At 49.3% G+C, this 20,685-nt stretch overlaps 1 long non-coding RNA gene across 1 annotated transcript; it reads left to right on the top strand.

The window, feature by feature from the left end:
• The first annotated feature begins 16,805 nt into the window (after positions 1-16,805).
• LOC119973854 lies at positions 16,806-18,762 on the top strand. The gene is made up of 3 exons (XR_005462390.1): positions 16,806-17,540; positions 17,810-17,896; positions 18,511-18,762. It is a non-coding gene; the product is annotated as an uncharacterized LOC119973854 (long non-coding RNA).
• Positions 18,763-20,685: the final 1,923 nt, after the last annotated feature.

The raw sequence follows: 20,685 nt of genomic DNA, 5'->3' as shown, positions 1-20,685 counted from the left end.
TCAATAACTCTAGACCTACTTAATCCTATTCCAATGTTCTGAAAATTTAGGATATCTGAGATTTCTCCTTCAGACGGGCAGCACGGTGGCTCAGTGGGTTAGCACTGCTGCCTCACAGTGCCGGCATCCCAGGTTCTATCCCGGCTCTGGGTCACTTTCCGGGTGTAGTTTGCACATTCTCCCCATATCTGCGTGGGACTCAGCCCCACAACCCAACGATGTGCAGGGTAGATTAATTGGTCATGCTAAATTGCCCCTTAATTGGAAAGATTACAAAAAAGGTGATTTGAATCATAGAATCCCCACAGTACAGGAGGCCATTCGGTCCATTGAGACTGCAACAACACTTTGAAAAACTACCCTACCTAGGCCCAATCCCCCTAACCTATTCCAGCATCCCCACCCTAAGGGGCAATTTAGAATTGGCCAATCCATCTAACATGCACATATTTGGACTCCACTCCGGTTGGATGGGTCCGACATGGCTGATAAGTCCAATGAACTGGAGACCCTACCTCCACATACAAGACAGATGTGGTGTTCGAAGCATTTGAACAGAAATGTTTGGAGTTTCGTGTGTTCGCCAGCACTTCAACCTTACTGTACATGTTCCTGATGTAGGTTGACCAGTAGTGAAAATAGGGCACAAGAACATACTTGGGAAGGTGATGTACATGTGTGGCATCCAATAGCAAGAGTTTGGGGAAAGGGCAATTTAAGGTAGGAGGTCACGTGATAGCATCTCCTAAAACCAGTCCAGCAATCGGAGACAACTATGAAATTATTGAAGACATCAGTTAGGAACCACAGACATGTTTTGGCAACATTTCTGCTTCATTTTCTTAAACAAAACTGAAGCAAGACCTCATAGAGTAATAGAGCTTTACAGCATAGAAACGGACCCTTCAACCCTTTGTGTCTATGCAGGCCATCAAGCACCTATCCTCGTCACATTTTCCAGCACTTGGTCCATTGCCTTGTATGTTATGGCGTTTCAAGTGCTCATCAACATGCTTCTTAAATGTGAAGATTCCCGACTCTACCACCGTTTCAGGCAGTGAGTTCCAGATTCCCACCATCCTCTAGGTGGAAACGTTTTCCACAACTCTCCTCTAAATCTCCTGCTTCATTAGTCATAAGATCCCTGAATCTACTCATCCATTCTAATTTTACTGTGCAATTGTAATACTAATCTCCACTTAAAGCCAAATTTATTTTCATTTGCACATGGGTTCTAACAATAGACATTTTAAGCCAATAGCTGGTGATGTGTTGGGTAGGCTGGGTCTATGTGGACTGCGTTTGATGCTGTGTAGCGAGACACAGACTTCCAACACTTGATGAGATGCAACACGATTTTATTTAACATCTAACTATTTTACATGTTCAACTGTGGGTTGACACTATGCTGACTTGACTGGAGACCTGAGGCTAGGCTGACCAGACTAACTGACTACCACATGGTGTTTGTACTGGCCATGCTCACGAGCTCTGACTGTCTCAGCGGCTGGATCCCGAGAGAGCGGGAAAACTGGTGCCCTCTGGCTTTATAGTGGTCGTGTCCTGTCTGGTGATTGGCTGCTGTGTTCTGTGTGCTTACTGGTCATCCTGTGTGTCAATCAGTGCCTGTCTGCACTCCATTATATACATAGATGTATATTATGACAGCTGGGTTTTAAATGATGAAACTTACCTCAGGTGTGGCAGATTTTGTTTACAGCCAAAGCTACAATTAAGCAGGACAGTATGCAATCTTTCAATGACAAATTTGGGTGAATGTGCCACGGCTCAACAAAACTTACCTGCCACCATCCCCAACTTGGTGATTGGTGGGTTATTGATGGTCGTTGTCCGATTAACTTTTCATTTGCGGTGAGCACAAACCACTGTCAATTTTCCATCGTCACCCAGAAGCCTATTCCCGCCCAGATCCCAGGTGGTCATTGGGTTAATGTACATGAGGTTATGGTTAGCGCCGAGGACCCGGGTTCGATCCACGCCGCGGGTCACTGTCTGTGGAGTTTGCACATTCTCCCCGTGCCTGAGTGGGTTTCACCGACACACCTAAAGATGTGCAGGTTAGGGCAGCACGATGGCGCAATGGGTTCGCCCTGCTGCCTCACGGCACCGAGGTCCCAGGTACGATCCCGGCTCTGGATCACTGTCCATATGGAGTTTGCACATTCTCCCCGTGTTTGCGTGGGTTTCGCCCCCAGAACTCAAAGATGTGCACGCTAGGTGGATTGGCCATGCTAAATTGCCCCTTAATTGGAAAATATGAATTGGTACACTAAATTTAAAAAAAAGATATGCAGAGACCATGGAGGGATTTGGAAACAAGGATACGGATTTTAAAATCAAGACGTGGATTACAGTGTATCTTTATGAGAAAGGTCCGAGACCCATTTTTTTTTTAGAGTATCCAATTCATTTTTTTCCAATTAAGGGGCAATTTAGCATGGCCAATCCACCTAGCCTGTAGATCTTTGAGTTGTGGGGGTGAAACCCATGCAGACATGGGGAGAATGTGCAAACTCCACACAGACAGTGACCCAGAGCTGGGATCGAACCTGGCACCTTGGCGCCGTGAGGCAGCGGTGCTAACCACTGCGCCACCATGCTGCCTGTCGGAGACCCAGTTAAGAAACATCTTGATTTAAAAATCCGTATCCTTGTTTCCAAATCCCTTCATGGTCTCTGAAACCTCTAACTCTGTGACCCTCCAAGTCATCCATGCTCCTTTAATCCTGGCCTCTTGAACATCCCCCATTTTAGTTGCTGGACAGTTTATGGTTGCGTGCCTTCAAGTGCCTCGACCCTAACCCCCCTAAATGTCTTTGTTTCTTTAACTCCATTTCCTCCTTTAAATCGCTGATTAAAACCTAACTCTTTGACCAGCCTTTTCATCTTCATTTCTCTTTATGTGACTTGGTGTGTACATTTTTTTTTATCGCTCTAGTGAAGTTTCAGAGACATTGTATTACGTTAAATACAACATGTTGCATAAAGTATCACATTGAGACTGTTGAAATGAATTTGCAAGTACTAATTTGGTGCTCCAAATCATTTTAACATGGAGTGGAGTATATGGCTTTATAATCAAAGATGCTTGACACAGTGAGATATAAAATCAAGGAGATACCTTTTGTAAAGATCTTGAAGTACAACAACAAGAACAGAATTATAGGTTTGTTGGAGAGATTTGGGTTATAAATTGAATGTAGGGAAAAGTGAGGTGTTGCCAGTGAACGCAGCAGGGTGGGGGTCAAACCTGGGAGCGCTACCATTCAAGGTGGCAAGGGAGCGGTTTCGGTATCTGGGGATTCAGGTGTCACATGAGTGGGCCACAATGCACAAGTGGAACTTGACAGGGTTAGTGGAAGAAGTCAAGGGGATCTTAAAAGGTGGGATATGCTGCACTTGATGTTGGCAGGGAGGATGCAGGTGGTGAAGATGAATGCGCTGCCAAGGTTTCTGTTTGTTTTTCAGTCCCTCCCAATTTTTCTCCCTGAAGCCTTTTTCTGGAAGCTGGAGGCGCTGATCTCGGAATTTGTGTGGGTGGGGAAGGCACAGAGAGGGGGAAGGGGGCGCTGCTACAAAGGCAGAGGCAGTGAGAGGGGTAGGCGCTCCTGAACCCGATGCACTACTATTGGGCAGCGAATGTGGAGAAGGAAAGGCATTGGTGGGGCAGGGAGGTGGCGTGGATCAGGTTGGGGGAGCAGTCCTGTAAGGGCTCAGGTTTGAAGCCCCTGATGATGGCCCTGTTGCTGTTAGCTGGGAGGAAGTATACGGGGAGTCTGGTGGTGGAGTCGACCATCAAGCTTTGGAACCAGCCGGGCAGCACGGTGGCGCAGTGAGTTAACACTGCGGCCACATGGCGCCGAAGTCCCAGGTTCGATCCCAGCTCTGGGTCACTGGTTGTGTGGAGTTTGCACATTCTCCCCGTGTTTGCGTGGGATTCGCCCCCACAACCCAAAGGATGTGCAGGTTAGTTGGATTGGCCACGCTAAATTGCCCCTTAATTGGAAAAAAATTAATTGGGTACTCTAAATTAAAAAAAAAGAGATTTGGAACCAGCTGAGGAGGCACTTAAAATTGGATCAAATAGGGCGGGGTGGCATGTGGCGCCGTGGTTAGCACTGGGACTGTGGCGCTGACGACCTGGATTTGAATCCCAGCCCTGGGTCACTGTCCGTGTGGAGTTTGCAAATTCTCCCCATGATTGCGTGGGTTTCACCCCCACGACCCAAAGATGTGCTGGGTTGTGGGGGTGAATTGCCCCTTAATTGGAGAAAAAAAATAATTGGCTACTCTAAATTTTAAATAAAGAAGAATAAAAAATTGGATCAAATGTCGGTGTTGACGCCATTGTGTGGGAACCATAGGTTTATGTAAGGGGGACGGGGGGGATGTACAGACGGTGCAGGGAGGAGGGGTTGGAGCGGGTCAGGGATATGTTGTCAGAGGGGAAATGTGCTGGGTTGGATGAGCTGTGAGAGAGGTTAGAGTTACCGAGGGAAGAGTTTAGATACTGGCAGGTGCGGGTCTTTGCACAAAAGGAGCTGTCAATATTCCCCCAATTACTGGAGTACGCGCTGATGGAGAAATTGCTGCTCCCAGATGAAGTGGAGGGGGGGGGCAGGATTGGGGGCATTTACGGGTGGCTTGGAGAGCAAAGCAAGGCGTTAGGGGAAAGGATTAAGTGGAAGTAGGAGGAGGAGTTGGGAAGGGAGATAGGATGGGGACTCTGGTGTGAGGCAATATGGCAAGTGAGCTCAACCTCCTCCTGTGCCAGAATCAGCTGGATTCAGTTTAAAGTGGTGCACAGGGTCCACATGATGAGTGGGTTCTTTCCAGGGGTAACAGAGGGATGTGAGAAGTGTTGGTGGGGGCCGGCGATATGTTTTGGGGATGCGAGAGTTTGGAGAGTTACTGGGAGGTGGTGTTTGGAACCTTACCGAGGATATTGGGGGCCGAGGTGAAGCCGGTCCCTAAGGGGGCGATCTTTGGAGTTTCGGAGCTGCTGGAGGAGAGGGGGCTGATATCATGGCCTTCGTCTCTCTGGTTTGTTTTTTAAATTTAGAGTACCCAATTGTTTTTGTTTCCAGTTAAGGGGAAATTTAGCACAGCCAACCCACCTACCCTGCACATCTTTGGGGTGTGAGGGTGAGGCCCACGCAGACACGGGGAGAATGTGCAAACTCCACACAGAAAGTGATCCGGGGCCGGGAACAAACCTGGCTCTTCGGTTCCGTGAGGCAGCAGTGCTACCCACTGTGCACTGCTACCCCCCCCCCCCCTTCCTTCATTTATAGTGATCTGCTCATTTCGCATCTGTCTCCCTCACACTGGGGTCCTCCGACCCTCTCTCTGGGGTTTTCTGTCACCCTCTCGCTGGGGTTTCTTGTCCGTGGCACTTTATTGAGAGTTGCCCTCTCTCTGGGGTGGGTTAGCACCATTGCTTCACAGCTCCGGGGTCCCAGGTTCGATTCCTGCTTGGGTCACTGTGCGGAGTCTGCACGTTCTACCTGTGTCTGCGTGGGTTTCCTCCAGGTGCTCAGGTTTCCTCCCACAAGTCCCAAACGGCGGAGTGTGGAGACTAGGGGATTTTCACAGTAACTTCATTGGAGTGTTAATGTAAGCCTACTGGTGACACTAATAACGATATTTATTATTATGTCTTGTGGTCTGACAGGTTCTTTGACTATGCGTCACTGAGGGTTCTGCAATTATAGTACTTTTGCTCACCCATCTTTGTCAACTCATCAGATTTTTGTACTTTGAATCACTTGGGAACCTGCTTCTTTCTTTGTAGATTTCCTCACCCATATCTTTTACTCTGTGCCACTCAGGTCTTCCAATCACTGGTGAATGCCTCAACTTCTAAGCCGAGTGAAACTTCTTTGCTTTATTAAAATTTTTCTTCTTAGGCACATGTCTCTCTCTGGTCCCACTTCAGTTACATTTAGTCTTTCATATCTTGGGATTCTGCTGTAAGTTCATCATTTAAAATGCCACCTTTCATATTACTGTTGCTCACCATGTTGTATTATAGTGCATCCGCTGACGGGAAGAGGGTTTAGCTGGATCTTTATTGGGAGAGAGTTTCTTAGATCTCTCCATCATATTGCCAGAGCCAAGACTTTTTTTAAAATTTAGAGTACCCAAATCATTTTTTCCAATTAAGGGACAATTTAGCGTTGCCAATCCACCTACCCTGTGGGGGCGAATCCCATGCAAAAATGGGGAGAATGTGCAAACTCCACCCGGACAGTGACCCAGAGCCGGGATCGAACCTGGGACCTCGGTGCCAAGAGGCTGCAGGGCTAACCACTGTGCTGCCCGTACCAGAGAAAAAACTGAAACAGAACTGGAATCCTGTGAAAACATTCCAGTGGGATCATAGCCAATCACCACCTGCTACCAGGGAGACCACAGCCTTTTGGGCCAATTCACTGGCTACCAGCCAAATCAATCAAACCAAGGCACGGTGGCACAGTGGTCAGCACTGCTGCCTCAAAGCTCCGGGAACCCGGGGTCAATTCCTGCCTCGGGTGACTATGTGGAGTTTTTACATTCTCCCCGTGTCTGCGTGGGTTTCCTTCAGATGCTCCGGTTTCCTCCCACAGTCCAAAGATGTGCAGGTTAGGTGGATTGGCCATGCTAAATTTCCCCTTAGTGTCCAAAAGGTTAGGTAGGGTTACGGAGATAGGGTGGTGGTGTGGGCTCAAGTAGGGTGCTCTTTCCAAATGTTGGTGCAGACTCGATAGGCCGAATGGCCTCCTTCTACACTCCTTCTAAACCCTATGATTCTAAGCCCCAGCCAATCTCTGTCGTTAGTGCCAGACAGTCCACAACTCCGGTTTGAAGCATCACAGACTAACACAGTGGTATCTCCTGCTGCTGAAATTCTCTGCTTGATTTAAAGGCACAGGCCACTGCTTTCTTCTGCTTGAATTAAAGATACAGGCTGCCTCAAACATGTCCATCAATCATCCGTGGATCAAAAATATAACGGCAAAAATAAAAGAAAGTGGAATAAGGGAATAGAAACAGAATAAACAGAAAGGACCCTTACACAAGTTTGTGGCTGACAAAAATGGAAATGATTAATTTGGGAAGGCAACAAACATGTTGAGAGCTTTTGCCAGAAAAACAAAACATGGGACGGCACAGTGGTTAGCACTGCAGCCTCAGTGGTTAGCACTGCACGCAACCCAGTCTCGAAAAGGCTGGCAACAGTCCAAGTGATCACCGGGGCAATCCCGTGAGGGAGGCACAATGAGCTGTGCAAAAAGGACTGTCATTGACCAGGCATATCATGTTTATGGACACCCTAGTTAAATCTGTTTATATTGTTTATGCTTATCACAAATGTATAAAGTGACAATAGTAATCATGTCTGCCTACAAACATCGATATCTCCAAAGAAAGGAAGGGGTAATTATGCCTGTAGATGTTATTACATGTACTCAGCAGTGGGATCTTGCACCAGCAGGTGGCCATGTACTCAGCAGGGTGACCTCCCACCAGGTGGAGGCCAATGTAAGTCAGGTGACCTCCGGCTACCAACAGAAGGTTGTAAGGCGTACGTGAAGATAGTCGTAGTTCCAGGAGAGTCTAATGTTAATCTATGATAACTTGGTCTGTTTTAGATTGTTACCCTACCACATGTGCATTAATAAATCCTAGTTCTGGCTAAGTCACCAGCAGGTCTGTAGATTCATTGCATGACAAAGAACACAGAACACTACAGGGAAGAGCAAATATTGTGTGGTCGTCAGGGAGGGGAAGCAGATTTGGGGGATTGCCATTTTGGTTAGTGGGGACTAGTTTTTGATACTTAGGGGTCCAAGTGGCTGGGGATTGGGAATGGCTCTGGAGGTTCAACTATATAAGCTTAATGTGTCGAGTTAAGGTGGACCAGCAGAGGTGAGATAGTCTCCCATTATCTTTGGCGGGTGAGTTCAATCGGTTAAGATGGACATCTTGCCAAAATTTGTGTTTTTATTTCAATGTCTCCCGGTGTTCCTGCCCAAGTCTTATTTCCTGAACGATCAAGCGGCTTATTTACGGCTTTATTTGGGCGGGTAAGGCCCTGAGGAGTCGGAGGGTGGTCCTTCAGAGGGACAGACCGTTAGGGGATCTAGCACTGCCAAACTTGCTATATTACTGGGCAGCCAACACGGAGAAAGTGTTGGGGTGGTGCAGGGACCCGAGGGCTCTCTGGGTTCAGATGGAATCTGGGTCATGCTGAGGGTCATGTTTGGGGGCATTGGTAAAGGTGCCACTTCCGTTGGTGCCAGTGAGGTACTCGGTGAACCCAATGGGAGTGTCCATTGTCTTGGGAATGTCACTTTAAGAAATGTTTTTGCTTATCACATAGCTTAAGTGATGTCATTGTGTGGGTGGAGCTGGGCTGTGGCTCTGTGAGTTTTTACTTTTGCTTTGAGTTTGGATCGGTTTTGAACTGCACAGGTTGAAAGAAGTGTCTCCAGACTGCTTGATAACGTGAAGGAGATAATTGCTTTCTGAAAGGAATTCAAATCTGTTTGAAAAGTGGAATAGAGTACCAGTAACAACAGTCTTATACCAGTAAGAATGCCGTGTGCTGGGCCACACCTTTGAAAAGGGGTTTCTGGTTTTACATGGATTTTGTCATTGAATTGGAACAGTTAAGGGGGAATTCATTAAGGGTTATACATAGATTACTGTAGCTGTGTGGAGTCTTTAAGTTTGTAGTTGATAAAAATTCTTACTGCGTGTTTATACAAATGTTAATTAAATTCTTGGAATAAAGCATATTTTTTTGATTAAAAGTGCCTAAGAACTATGTTGAATAACAACGGAAAGGCAGGCTCCTGTGCTCATCCTAGCCAAATTAATTAAACAATTGTAGGTCAGGTGAACTCCATAATATACTTTGGACATTTCTAAACCCTGGCCTAGAACAAAAAGTTAAAAATATGGAGACAACTCCGTCAGCATTTTAAGTTGGAGGAATCTTCAAGGTTGGCTCCCGTTTGCTAACCAACTGTTTGAGCTGGCAAGGCTGAACGCCACATTTTGGGCATGGAAAGAGAAGGGACTGAAGAGAGTGAGTGATTTAATCATGGAAGGGTGGTTTTCCAGCCTGGAATTGAAGGAGAAATTTGGGTTGGCAGGCTCGGACGTGTTTAGGTACCTCCTGGTACGGAGCTTCGTGGAGAAGATATTCTCGGGTTTTTTACTGGTGCTGACGTTATCATTATTGGAGAGGGTTCTCTCCTGTTCGGGGTCGGAGGAGGGCAGCACGTCCAGTAAGTATGAATGGATCGTAGGGGAAGAGTTGAGTTCGGTGGAAGAGGTAAAGGCTAAATGGGTAGAGGGATTGGGGCTAATATAGAAGGAGGAGGTATGGAATGAGGTGCTGCGGAGGGTGAGTTCCATGTCATCATGTGCGATACCGAGCCTGATACAGCTCAAGGTAGTGTTTCGAGTGCACCTCTCTAAGGCTAGGATGAGTCATTTTTTTGAGGGGGTGGAGGATACGTGTGAGGGCTGTCTGAGAGAACCCGCACACCACACACATATTTTGGTCCTGTTCCAAGTTGGGGTTTTTTGGCGCTTTTTATTTAAACACCAATTTTAAGTATTGCGCTGGAGCCCTGTCCTTTGGTGGGTTTGGATGTGCTGGAGCTGAGGACAGGTGCGGGGGCGGATGTCCTTGCCTTTGCCTCGTTGATGGCCCAAAGGCGTATCCTGCTGGGCTGGAGGTTATCAATGTTGCCGGGTGCTTTGGCATGGTTAGATGACTTGATGGAATTTCTGCACCTCAAGAAGGTTAGATACACCATGAGGGGGTCGATTGAAGAGTTACATAGAACATAGAACAGTACAGCACAGAACAGGCCCTTCGGCCCTCAATGTTGTGCCGAGCCATGATCACCCTACTTACCGGAGATGGTGGCTGTTTATATTGTATTTCAGAGAGTCAGTCACTCCTAGCTGTTAAAGATGTGGGGGGGAGGATATGGGGGAAAGGGCATGTATGTTGGGAGGGGAGTGGGTCTTATTCCTTGGTTTGAAAGGTTTTTTTTCGGGTTCTGGTTGTTTGCATCTAGTTAAGGGTTATTGTTTGTATTTGTTGTCATTTTGTATAAAATGATAAAACTTTAATAAAAACATTTACAAAAATATATTTTCTTTCCTCTTGTGTGGAGCTATCGTGTGTGGTTAGAAGCCAAATATTAGGCTAAATAGAGCAGGGGTTTTCAAACTCAGGGTCGTGAACTGTGGGTGGGCCAGTGGGTCCAGTGGGTGGGCCACGGGCATGTTTCGTGAAGATCACGGCGCTTGGTTTTGTCATTCCCAATCGCGGGAAGTGCGCCCAATGGCTGTAACTGGCTTTTAAAAATGCTGGCCATGATGGACTTTTGAGATTGCTGACTATCCCGCGCATGCGAGCCAGATCAAGCTGTGCGCAGGCCCGGAGCCCAGCGAGGTGGGCCGCCTGCTCCTGTCGTCAGCGAACTGTTCAGGGCCAGTTTTTTTTCAGACAACGACGGAGTCCTCCCACCGGAAGCAGCGGCAGAGAGGTCTGTTCCATACGTGTTCTGGGCACGACAGAGATTTCTCCATTTTTCAGCTGCCAGCAGTGCTGGTGTGAGCTCCTGGGCCTCTGGTGAACAACCCATGAAGAAGAAGCTGAAAACAGGAACAAAGTAGCATGTTGGCATAGTGGTTAGCACTGTGGCTTCACCGCGCCAGGGTCCCAGGCTCGATTCCCGGCTTGGGTCACTGTCTGTGCAGAGTCTGCACGTTCTCCCCGTGCCTGCGTGGGTTTCTTCCGGGTGCTCCGGTTTCCTCCCACAGTCCAAAGACGTGCAGGTTAGGTGGATTGGCTATGCTAACTTGCCCTTGGTGTTCAAAAAGGTTAGGTGGGGTTATTGGGTTACGGGGATAGGGTGGAGGTGAGGGCTTAAGTGGGTCGGTGCAGACTTGATGGGCCGAATGGCCTCCTTCTGCACTGTATGTTCTATGTTCATAAAGATGATTACTTGAGGTTTGGGTTATTAATTGTGCAAATCAGGATTCAAAGTTTGTGTGTGTTATATGCAGGGAGGCACTGGTAAATGAACGTCTGAAACCCTCAAAACTTCAAAGATATTTGAAGACTAAACATGGTGAGTTCTAGGACAATCCTCTTAATTTTTTTTCAACGGATGCAGTGAGATCTTAAATCATCAGCTGAAGTCATTATCAGAAATGTAACATTGAATAACAAAGCAAGTGAAATCATTAGGACCAAGCAGGCTCACCTGTCACATTAACGTTAAGTGAAAATGGTGGGTCGTGAAGGTCAGCCGGTGTGGGGCACAAAGGTCAGCCAGCGTGGGTCGTGAAGGTCAGCCGGTGTGTATCCTGAAGGATGGCTGGTTGGTAGAAATCCGTCCTGGGCAAAAACGTTTGAAAAGCACTGGTGTAATGGAATACTCCCCACTTGCCTGGATGAGTGCAGCTCCACCAAAATAACACTCAAGAAGCTCAACACCATCCAGGACAAAGCAGTCCACTTGATTGCTCCCCCTTCTGCAAACATTCAAACCCTTCAGCACCAACGAACAGCGGCAGCCGTGTGCGCCATCTACAAGATGCACTGCAGGAACTCACCAAGGTTCCTTAGGCAGCACATTCCAAACCCACGACGACTACTATCTACCAGGACAAGAGCAGCAAATACCTGTGAACACCACCACCTGGAGATTCCCCTCCAAGTCACTCACCACCCTGACTTGGAAATATATTGCCACCCCTCACTGTCGTTGGGTCAAAATCCTGGGATGCTCTCCCTAACAGCACTGTGGGTGTACCTACACTACAGGGACTGCAGCGGTTCAAGGAGGCAACTCACAGGGTAGCACGGTGGCCTAGTGGTTAGCACAGCTGCCTCACGGCGCTGAGGTCCCAGGTTCGATCCCGGCTCTGGGTCACTGTCCGTGTGGAGTTTGCACATTCTCCCCGTGTCTACGTGGGTTTCGCCCCACAACCCAAAAATATGCAGAGTAGGTGGATTGGCCACACTAAATTGCTCCTTAATTGGAAAAAATAATTGGGTAATCTAAATTTTTTTTTTTAAAAGGAGGCAACTCACCACAACCTTCTGAAGGGCAACTAAGGATGGACAATAAATGCTGGACTAACCAGCGAAGCACACATCCCATTAAAAATTAATTTTAAAAAATCACCCTAGAACTTAATTCTACTGCCAGGCATGGTCCAATATATGTATTTCCCACGAAATGATTGGAAAAAAGAATCCTGGACATCTTTTACCTCCCCCAGCCCAACAACACTGTACAACAGTGACTCCACCAAAATGCTGACTGCCATCAGTGCTTATTTCAATGTTTATCTTCTCCTTTTCAAGCTCTATCAACATTCACTGATTCTGCCTTTGTGGACAACCATGCATTGTTTCTGTATATTGAAAGCACATACATATGTACATGTTATTCTTGCTTCTGTACTCTGACATCTTTACAAAAGGTATCTCCTCGATTTTCTATTACCCTGTATCAGGTATTTTTTTATTTTTTTTAAATAAATTTAGAGTACCCAATTATTATTCTTTTTTTCCCAATTAAGCGGCAATTTAGCGTGACCAATCCACCCAACCTTAACATCTTTGGGTTGTGGGGGTGAAACCCACGCAGACATGCGGAGAATCTGTAAACTCCACATGGACAGTGACCCAGGGCCGGGATTCGAACCCGGGTCCTCAGCGCTGCAGTCCCAGTGCTAACCGTATCAGGTATCTTTGACTATGAACTCACATACTCCATGTTAAATTGATTTGGAGCACCAACTCATACTTGCAAATTCAAGAACATAGAACAGTACAGCACAGAACAGGCCCTTCGGCCCTCGATGTTGTGCCGAGCAATGATCACCCTACTTAAACCCACGTAACCCGTATACCCGTAACCCAACAATCCCCCCATTAACCTTACACTACGGGCAATTTAGCATGGCCAATCCACCTAACCCGCACATCTTTGGACTGTGGGAGGAAACCGGAGCACCCGGAGGAAACCCACGCACACACGGGGAGGACGTGCAGACTCCGCACAGACAGTGACTCAGCCGGGAATCGAACATGGGACCCTGGAGCTGTGAAGCATTGATGCTAACCACCATGCTACCGTGAGGCCCCTAAGAAACACCAGAGACCTGGTAAATCGGACATGCTGACTCTTGTGAACCCCTCAAGAGGAATGCAATTATGAAGGGATGTTGGGCCCTGTTCATGATTTTGTGAGAGGGCTCGATAATCTAGAGAGTTTTGACTGATGAACATACGAGTCCTTCTGAGCATTCCTGAATTCTGAAACTGCCTGGATCCTGGGCCCGAGCTATGCTTGACTTTCACCTTCACTACACACCTGGCCAGGCTTCCCCATGGTGGGGGTGACTGTCTCAGTGCTGGGGCAGCCCACCGCAGCACGGTGCACAGTTCTGGCCTATGTTTGGGCAGCACGGTAGCATAGTGGTTAGCATCAATGCTTCACAGCTCCAGGGTCCCAGGTTCGGTTCCCGGCTGGGTCACTGTCTGTGCGGAGTCTGCACGTCCTCCCCGTGTGTGCGTGGGTTTCCTCCGGGTGCTCCGGTTTCCTCCCACAGTCCAAAGATGTGCGGGTTAGGTGGATTGGCCATGTTAAATTGCCCGTAGTGTACTAAAAAGTAAGGTTAAGGGGGAGTTGTTGGGTTACGGGTATAGGGTGGATACGTGAGTTTGAGTAGGGTGATCATTGCTCGGCACAACATCGAGGGCCGAAGGGCCTGTTCTGTGCTGTACTGTTCTAAATTCTAAATGTTTAGGTCTCTGTGCCAGTGTTTCTTCACCTGGATCCAGCTCCCTCCCTGCTGGCCAGTCAGCGTCGTGTTACTGCCATTGAAGGCCCCTGCTGATGCATATTGCAAATGCAAGTCTTTACTTTTGTTGTCTCACAAACAGCTGGAGTGAGTGAGCTGGGATTTTAAATAACAAAGAGAAACAAATAATCTTCGAAACAAGAATGAGAAACGCGCAAATAAATTTTTTTTTAAAGGGATTTTGACAAATACATTTGATAACTAATAACACATGCACATAACATTTACACTAATCGGGTGGCACAGTGGTTTAGCACTGCTGTCTCACAGTGCCAGGAGCATCAATTCTGGCATTGGGGGACTGTCTGTGTGGAGCTTGCACGTTATCCTCGTGTCTGTGCGGGTTTCCTCCGAGTGCTCCGGTTTCCTCCCACAGTCCAAAGTTGTGCAGGTTAGGTGGATTGGCCATGATAAATTACCCTTTAGTGTCCAAATGTTAGGTGGGGGGGAATGGGGGTTGTCATAACCCCCAACGAGGACCATGGGAAACAATCATTGATCACCCCATAGGTTTGTGGAGTTCGAGCTTCCCAGGTAGGGGGTAGAGGCCAACCACCTGGGACTCATGGACAAAGGCTCATAAAAGCAGGCCCAGATCAGGGTCATGTCCTCCCAGCTAGGATTGCACCGGGAGTGAGATGCGGCATTACGCAGACTGTTGTAAATAAGTAAATAAATCCATCTTTGTTTACAACAGCTTTTCTCTGAGATATTATCATGGAGAACTTGCCGGTGATCTCGTTTAGCTAGATAGTAAAGGTTGCGGGTTTTGAAGCAGCAAGAAAAGCAATTCATGATTTGGATACCAAATTGCTTGTTTCCGAGTTTGTATCACAAATTATGAGACAGTGAGATTGGCTTTACTGAGGTATATGCAACAAACATTTTTCTGTCTGTGGCTACTAAAGGTTTTTCGGTTGAATCATAAGAGCTATCGCCAAGAAATTAGATTGGAACATCATTAGTATGTCTTAACACCAGACCCCCAAAGCAACTGTTCCACTTTGAACTTGGTCATGGCAGGAGACTCACTGGACGACAGTGGAAATGCTTTAGGGACATCCTCAAAACATTCCTGAAGGTATCAAACATCCCTGTTAAGTTATGGGAGTTCCTAGCTAATTGACTGATCATTAAAATGGATGTCATTTCAGGAGGAAGATGGAGGTGAAGTTGAGGTGTCTGACAAACTTCCAAGTACTTAATCTGCCCATCTCATCTAGCATAGCCTGCATGTGGCAGTTCTACAGATTGTGTATTGGGCAGCAAGGTAGCACAATGGTTAGCACAGTAGCTACACACCTCCAGGTTTGATTCCCGGCTTGGGTCACTGTCTGTGCAGAGTCTGCACTTTCTCCCCATGTCTGCATGTTTCCTCCGGGTGCGCCCACAGCCGAAAGATGTGCAAGTTAGGTGGATTGCCATGCTAAATTACCCTAGTGTCCAAAAAGGTTAAATGGGGTTACTGGGGTAGAGTGGAGGTGTGGGCTTGAGTAGGGTTCAATTTCCAAGTGCCGGTACAGACCCGATGGGCCGAATGGCCTCCTTCAGCACTGTAAATTGTATGATTCTATGACTCTTCTGAATTGTATGATTCTATGACTGTTCTGACATCTCAGCACCCATCACTGTGGAGTGAAGTCATCCACAATCCTGGTAAGAATTCTCACACCACGACGTTAAAGTCCAAAGGTGTATTTTAAATCACAAACTTTGGGAGCGCTGCTCCTTCATTCGGACTTTTTACTGTGCCCACCCCAGTCCAGTGCCGGTTTCTCCACATTATCTCTGGGGAACTTCTGAAGGAGTTCCACACAAGGTGTCAAATATTCTAGGCCTTGTTTATTCTACACCAGTGCATTGATATTTTAGGATAGCTGGGAGTTCTTCTTCAGGAAAAGAATGATGGACATAATTGGAGAATGATAGACTTAATTGGAAAAGGAGTTTACATAGAATTTACAGTGCAGAAGGAGGCCATTCGGCCCATTGAGTCTGCTCTAGCTCTTGGAAAGAGCACCCTACCCCCTATCCCCTATCCAAGGTCAACACCTCCACGCTATCCCCATTACCCAGTAACGCCACCCAACACTAAGGACAATTTTAGATACTAAGGGCAATTTATCATGGCCAATCCACCTAACTCGCACATCTTTGGACTGTGGGAGGAAACCGGAGCACCCGGAGGAAACCCACGCACACACGGGGAGGATGTGCAGACTCCGCACAGACAGTGACCCAAGCCGGAATCGAACTTGGGACCCTGGAGCTGTGAAGCGATTGTGCTATCCACAAGGCTACCGTGCTGCCCCAGCTGCCCCAGTTTAAGTTAAATACATTTTTTTTTTAAGAGTATCCAATTCATTTTTTCCAATGAAGGGACAATTTAGCGTGGCCAATTCACGTACCTTGCGCATCTTTGTGTTGTGGGGGCGAAACCCATGCAAACATGGGGAAAATGTGCAAACTCCACATTTGACAAAGAACTTGGATTGAACCTGGGACCTCGGCGCCGTGAGGCAACCATGCTAACCACTTGTGCCACCGTGCTGCCCTTCAGGAGTTTTAAGTTAAGGGTTGGCGGCAACATTTATTTGAAGAAGAAATTAGCTGGAGCAGTGGCAAACTAGAGGATTCCTTTCCTCCAAGCGAGACTAGTCAGCTGTGAATAAGCAGAGTTATGCCCCTCAAACACAGAACTGCTGCCAACTTGACCCACATCTGCCCCAGGAAGCCATTTTCTTGTTTGCGACCCTGGGACAGGCGGATCTTCCTCTTCCCGGCGTGCAGTGCGCGCCCTCACCGTCCCCACCGAGTCGTCGTCGGCAATGGGTGGACCTTCTTCCTCCCGGCGTACAGCGCATCGGATGCCATGGCCGGACCTTCTTCCTCCCGGCCTGCAGCGCGGCGGCTTTGGTTCCGCTGGGACGGGGAGTCGGCGCCATTTTGTTGGCGCCTTCTTGGATAACTGGCTAAGTCTCGGCCGTTGGCGCCATCTCGTAGCCGCTGGCCGTGTCCCCCCAGCGTCCGAGGGCTGGGATTCCGCGGAAAAAAACGAGTGTTTAGCGGTTCGTTGGGCCAATTGAAATCTCGGCCGAGACATGGAGCCTCAGCCGCTGGACCCTGGCGCGCTCCATTTTGCAGCTCCCAATAGTGTAGTTGGCATCTCAGCCACACGGCTCGGGTTGCAGCCTGCTTGTATCCAGTGGGAGGGAGGGGATTGTTCAAAACCTCCACTCTTATACGGGGCACATTCCAAAACAGGCAAACGTATTAATTATTCTGCAATCTGTGCTTTGCAGATGGACCCAGGCCACCCTCCCCAGATGTGGAGATGCCGGCGTTGGATTGGGGTGAGCTCAGTAAGAAGTCTTACAACACCAGGTTAAAGTCCAACAGGTTTGTTTTGAATCACTAGCTTGCGGAGCACTGCTCCTTGGTGCTGTAAGACTTCTTACTGTACCCTCCCCAGAGGCAGACATGGTGGAGTTTAATGGTCAAACCCCGTCCGGCGACTCTGGCGAAGCACATTCGGCGCAAGGGGCCAAGTTGGAGTGGCTGAGTTGGCAGAACGACATCAGGACTGTTCGAACTGTGTGGCCAAGCAAGGAACAATAACAAATTGGGTAAGGCACGTCTCAGTGACTTGTTGCATTCCACAGATCCCTGGCTGCCTGCAGATTGCTGTATTCCTGCAAATTACGGCGTGTTGGTTGGACTGCCTTAAAATAAAAGTGCAATGCAAGTCTGTAATTTAGCTAGCCCCAGCTGTAGGGGGAGAAACCTGCAATAGGTACCATTAAAATGTGCTCCCCTGCACCTTCTGAATTTCTAAGCCTGACACACCTAAAAACAGTCAAAGAAAGTAACATATAATTTTCTCTCTCCATTGTAGTTATTACTTCTCAAGACTCGCAGTTCATGATGGATTTTGTTGCTTTCTTGGCGGACAATGTTGACATGGTTCAGGAGTGAAAGCAAGGTAAGTACATGTAAAACAACCTTCTCTGTGTCATGTAGAGATGGGTCTCACCAAGCTGCTCGAACATGAAAGTTCTTAATGCCTGCTTAACAATCTGATATACGAAAGCAGGTAAAAGAAAGTGAAGTCGCCACTGTCCCAGATGACCATTGCAATTCAACCTGAGGATCACCACACCTCAGCTGAGGTTGCGAAGGTGGGCCTTCGTGAATAACCTCAGCTGGTATGGGAATTGAACCCTCGCTGTTTTGGTCTCGCTCTGCATCACAAACCATGCGTCCAGGCAATTGAGCTGAACCGGCATGTAGCATATTCTCAGGAAATACCTGCAGTTAGGTGGTGAAATTAACACTCTGTTTTGGGACTGCAGTTGTGTTATCAGCAAATTTTGCTCAGGTTATGTGTCAGCTCCAAGAAGGATAGGGCATCCAGCACATTTGATAGAGTCTGTAAAAGCAGAAGTTTCAGCGCACTACATATTTGCCTAGGATTGCTGTCACCATAAAACATAGCTAGGTGAGCTTGCTTTAAAACCTTTCGACCCTGTTTGGACTGATCACTCAAAGATGAACTATCTCTTGTAATTTTACAACATAAATACATTCTCTTTCCAGGGTTCATGAGGCAGCACCACAAGAAGGATGGAGTACCACTCGTGGACAAATCGAGCTCAACTCCCCCATACCTTGCACATAAGCCAAGAAGCAGGACAAATAGGGACACAGTGTAACTCATATGTGTAGCTGTGATGACGGGTGACCAAGAATTAAGAACCAATTGGGGACCTGGAGTTTTTATGGTTTTAAGTCGGTATTGTGAAAAAATGTATTGGCCAAAATGAAATAAAAATCAAATTGTTGAAGTCATTATTTTCCTATTGTTTTTTAATACATTGGTTTGCCCGGGTATCGGGGACACACTGCCCGGGTATCGGGGACACACTGCCCGGGTATCGGGGACACACTGCCCGGGTATCGGGGACACACTGCCCGGGTATCGGGGACACACTGCCCGGGTATCGGGGACACACTGCCCGGGTATCGGGGCACACTGCACGGGTATCGGGGGCACACTGCCCGGGTATCGGGGCACACGGCCCGGGTATATGGGGCACACTGCCCGGGTATCGGGGCACACTGCCCGGGTATCGGGGACACACTGCCCAGGTATCGGGGGCACACTGCCAGGCTATCAGGGCACACTGCCCGGGTATATGGGGTGCACTGCCAGGCTATCGGGGACACTGCCCGGGTATCGGGGTCACACTGCCCGGATATTGGCGCACACTGCCCAGGTATCTGACACACTGCCCTGGTATCGGGGGCACACTGCCCGGGTATCGGGGGCACTGCACGGGTATTGGGTGTACACTGCCCGGGTATCGGGGCACACTGCCCGGGTATTGGCGCACACTGCCCAGGTATCTGACACACTGCCCTGGTATCGGGGGCACTGCACGGGTATTGGGTGCACACTGCCCGGGTATGGGGGCACACTGCCCGGGTATCGGGGACACACTGCACGGGTATCGGGGGCACACTGCCAGGCTATCGAGGGCACACTGCCCAGGTATCGGGGCACTGCCCGGGTATCGGGCACACTGCCAGGCTATCGGGGGGGACACTGCCCGGGTATCCGGGGCACACTGCCCGGGTATCGGGGACACACTGCCCGGCTATCGGGCACACTGCCCGGGTATTGGCGCACACTGCCCGGGTATCGGGGACACTGCCCGGGTATCGGGGCACACTGCCCGGGTATCGGGGACACACTGCCCGGGTATCGGGGGCACACTGCCAGGCTATCGGGCACACTGCCAGGCTATCGGGGGGACACTGCCCGGGTATCCGGGGCACACTGCCCGGGTATCGGGGCACACTGCCTGGGTATCGGGGGGACACTGCCCGGGTATCGGGGACACACTGCCCGGCTATCGGGGCACACTGCCCGGGTATATGGGGTGCACTGCCAGGCTATCGGGGGCACACTGCCCGGGTATCGGGGACACTGCCCGGGTATATGGGGTGCACTGCCAGGCTATCGGGGGCACACTGCCCGGGTATCGGGGACACTGCCCGGGTATCGGGGACACACTGCCCGGGTATCGGGGCACACTGCCCGGGTATTGGCGCACACTGCCCGGGTATCTGACACACTGCCCGGGTATCGGGGGCGCACTGCACGGGTATTGGGTGCACACTGCACGGGTATTGGGGCACACTGCCCGGTATCGGGGACACACTGCCCGGGTATTGGGGCACACTGCCCGGGTATCGGGGACACACTGCCCGGGTATCGGGGCACACTGCACGGGTATCAGGGGCACACTGCCAGGCTATCGGGGGCACACTGCCAGGCTATCGAGGGCACACTGCCCAGGTATCGGGGCACACTGCCCGGGTATCGGGCACACTGCCAGGCTATCGGGGGGACACTGCCCAGGTATCCGGGGCACACTGCCCGGGTATCGGGGACACACTGCCCGGCTATCGGGCACACTGCCCGGGTATTGGCGCACACTGCCTGGGTATCGGACACACTGCCCGGGTATCGGGGACACTGCCCGGGTATCGGACACTGCCCGGGTATCGGGGCACACTGCCCGGGTATCGGGGACACACTGCCCGGGTATCGGCGACACACTGCCCGGGTATTGGGGCACACTGCCCAGGTATCGGGGACACACTGCCCGGGTATCGGGGACACACTGCCCGGGTATCGGGAACACTGCCTGGGTATCGGACGCACTGCCCGGGTATCGGGGGCACACTGCCCGGGTATTGGGCACA

Source organism: Scyliorhinus canicula, chromosome 11 (assembly GCF_902713615.1).
Source record: "Scyliorhinus canicula chromosome 11, sScyCan1.1, whole genome shotgun sequence".
NCBI classification, from domain to species: domain Eukaryota; kingdom Metazoa; phylum Chordata; class Chondrichthyes; order Carcharhiniformes; family Scyliorhinidae; genus Scyliorhinus; species Scyliorhinus canicula.
This window is presented reverse-complemented; position numbering and strand designations above follow the sequence as displayed.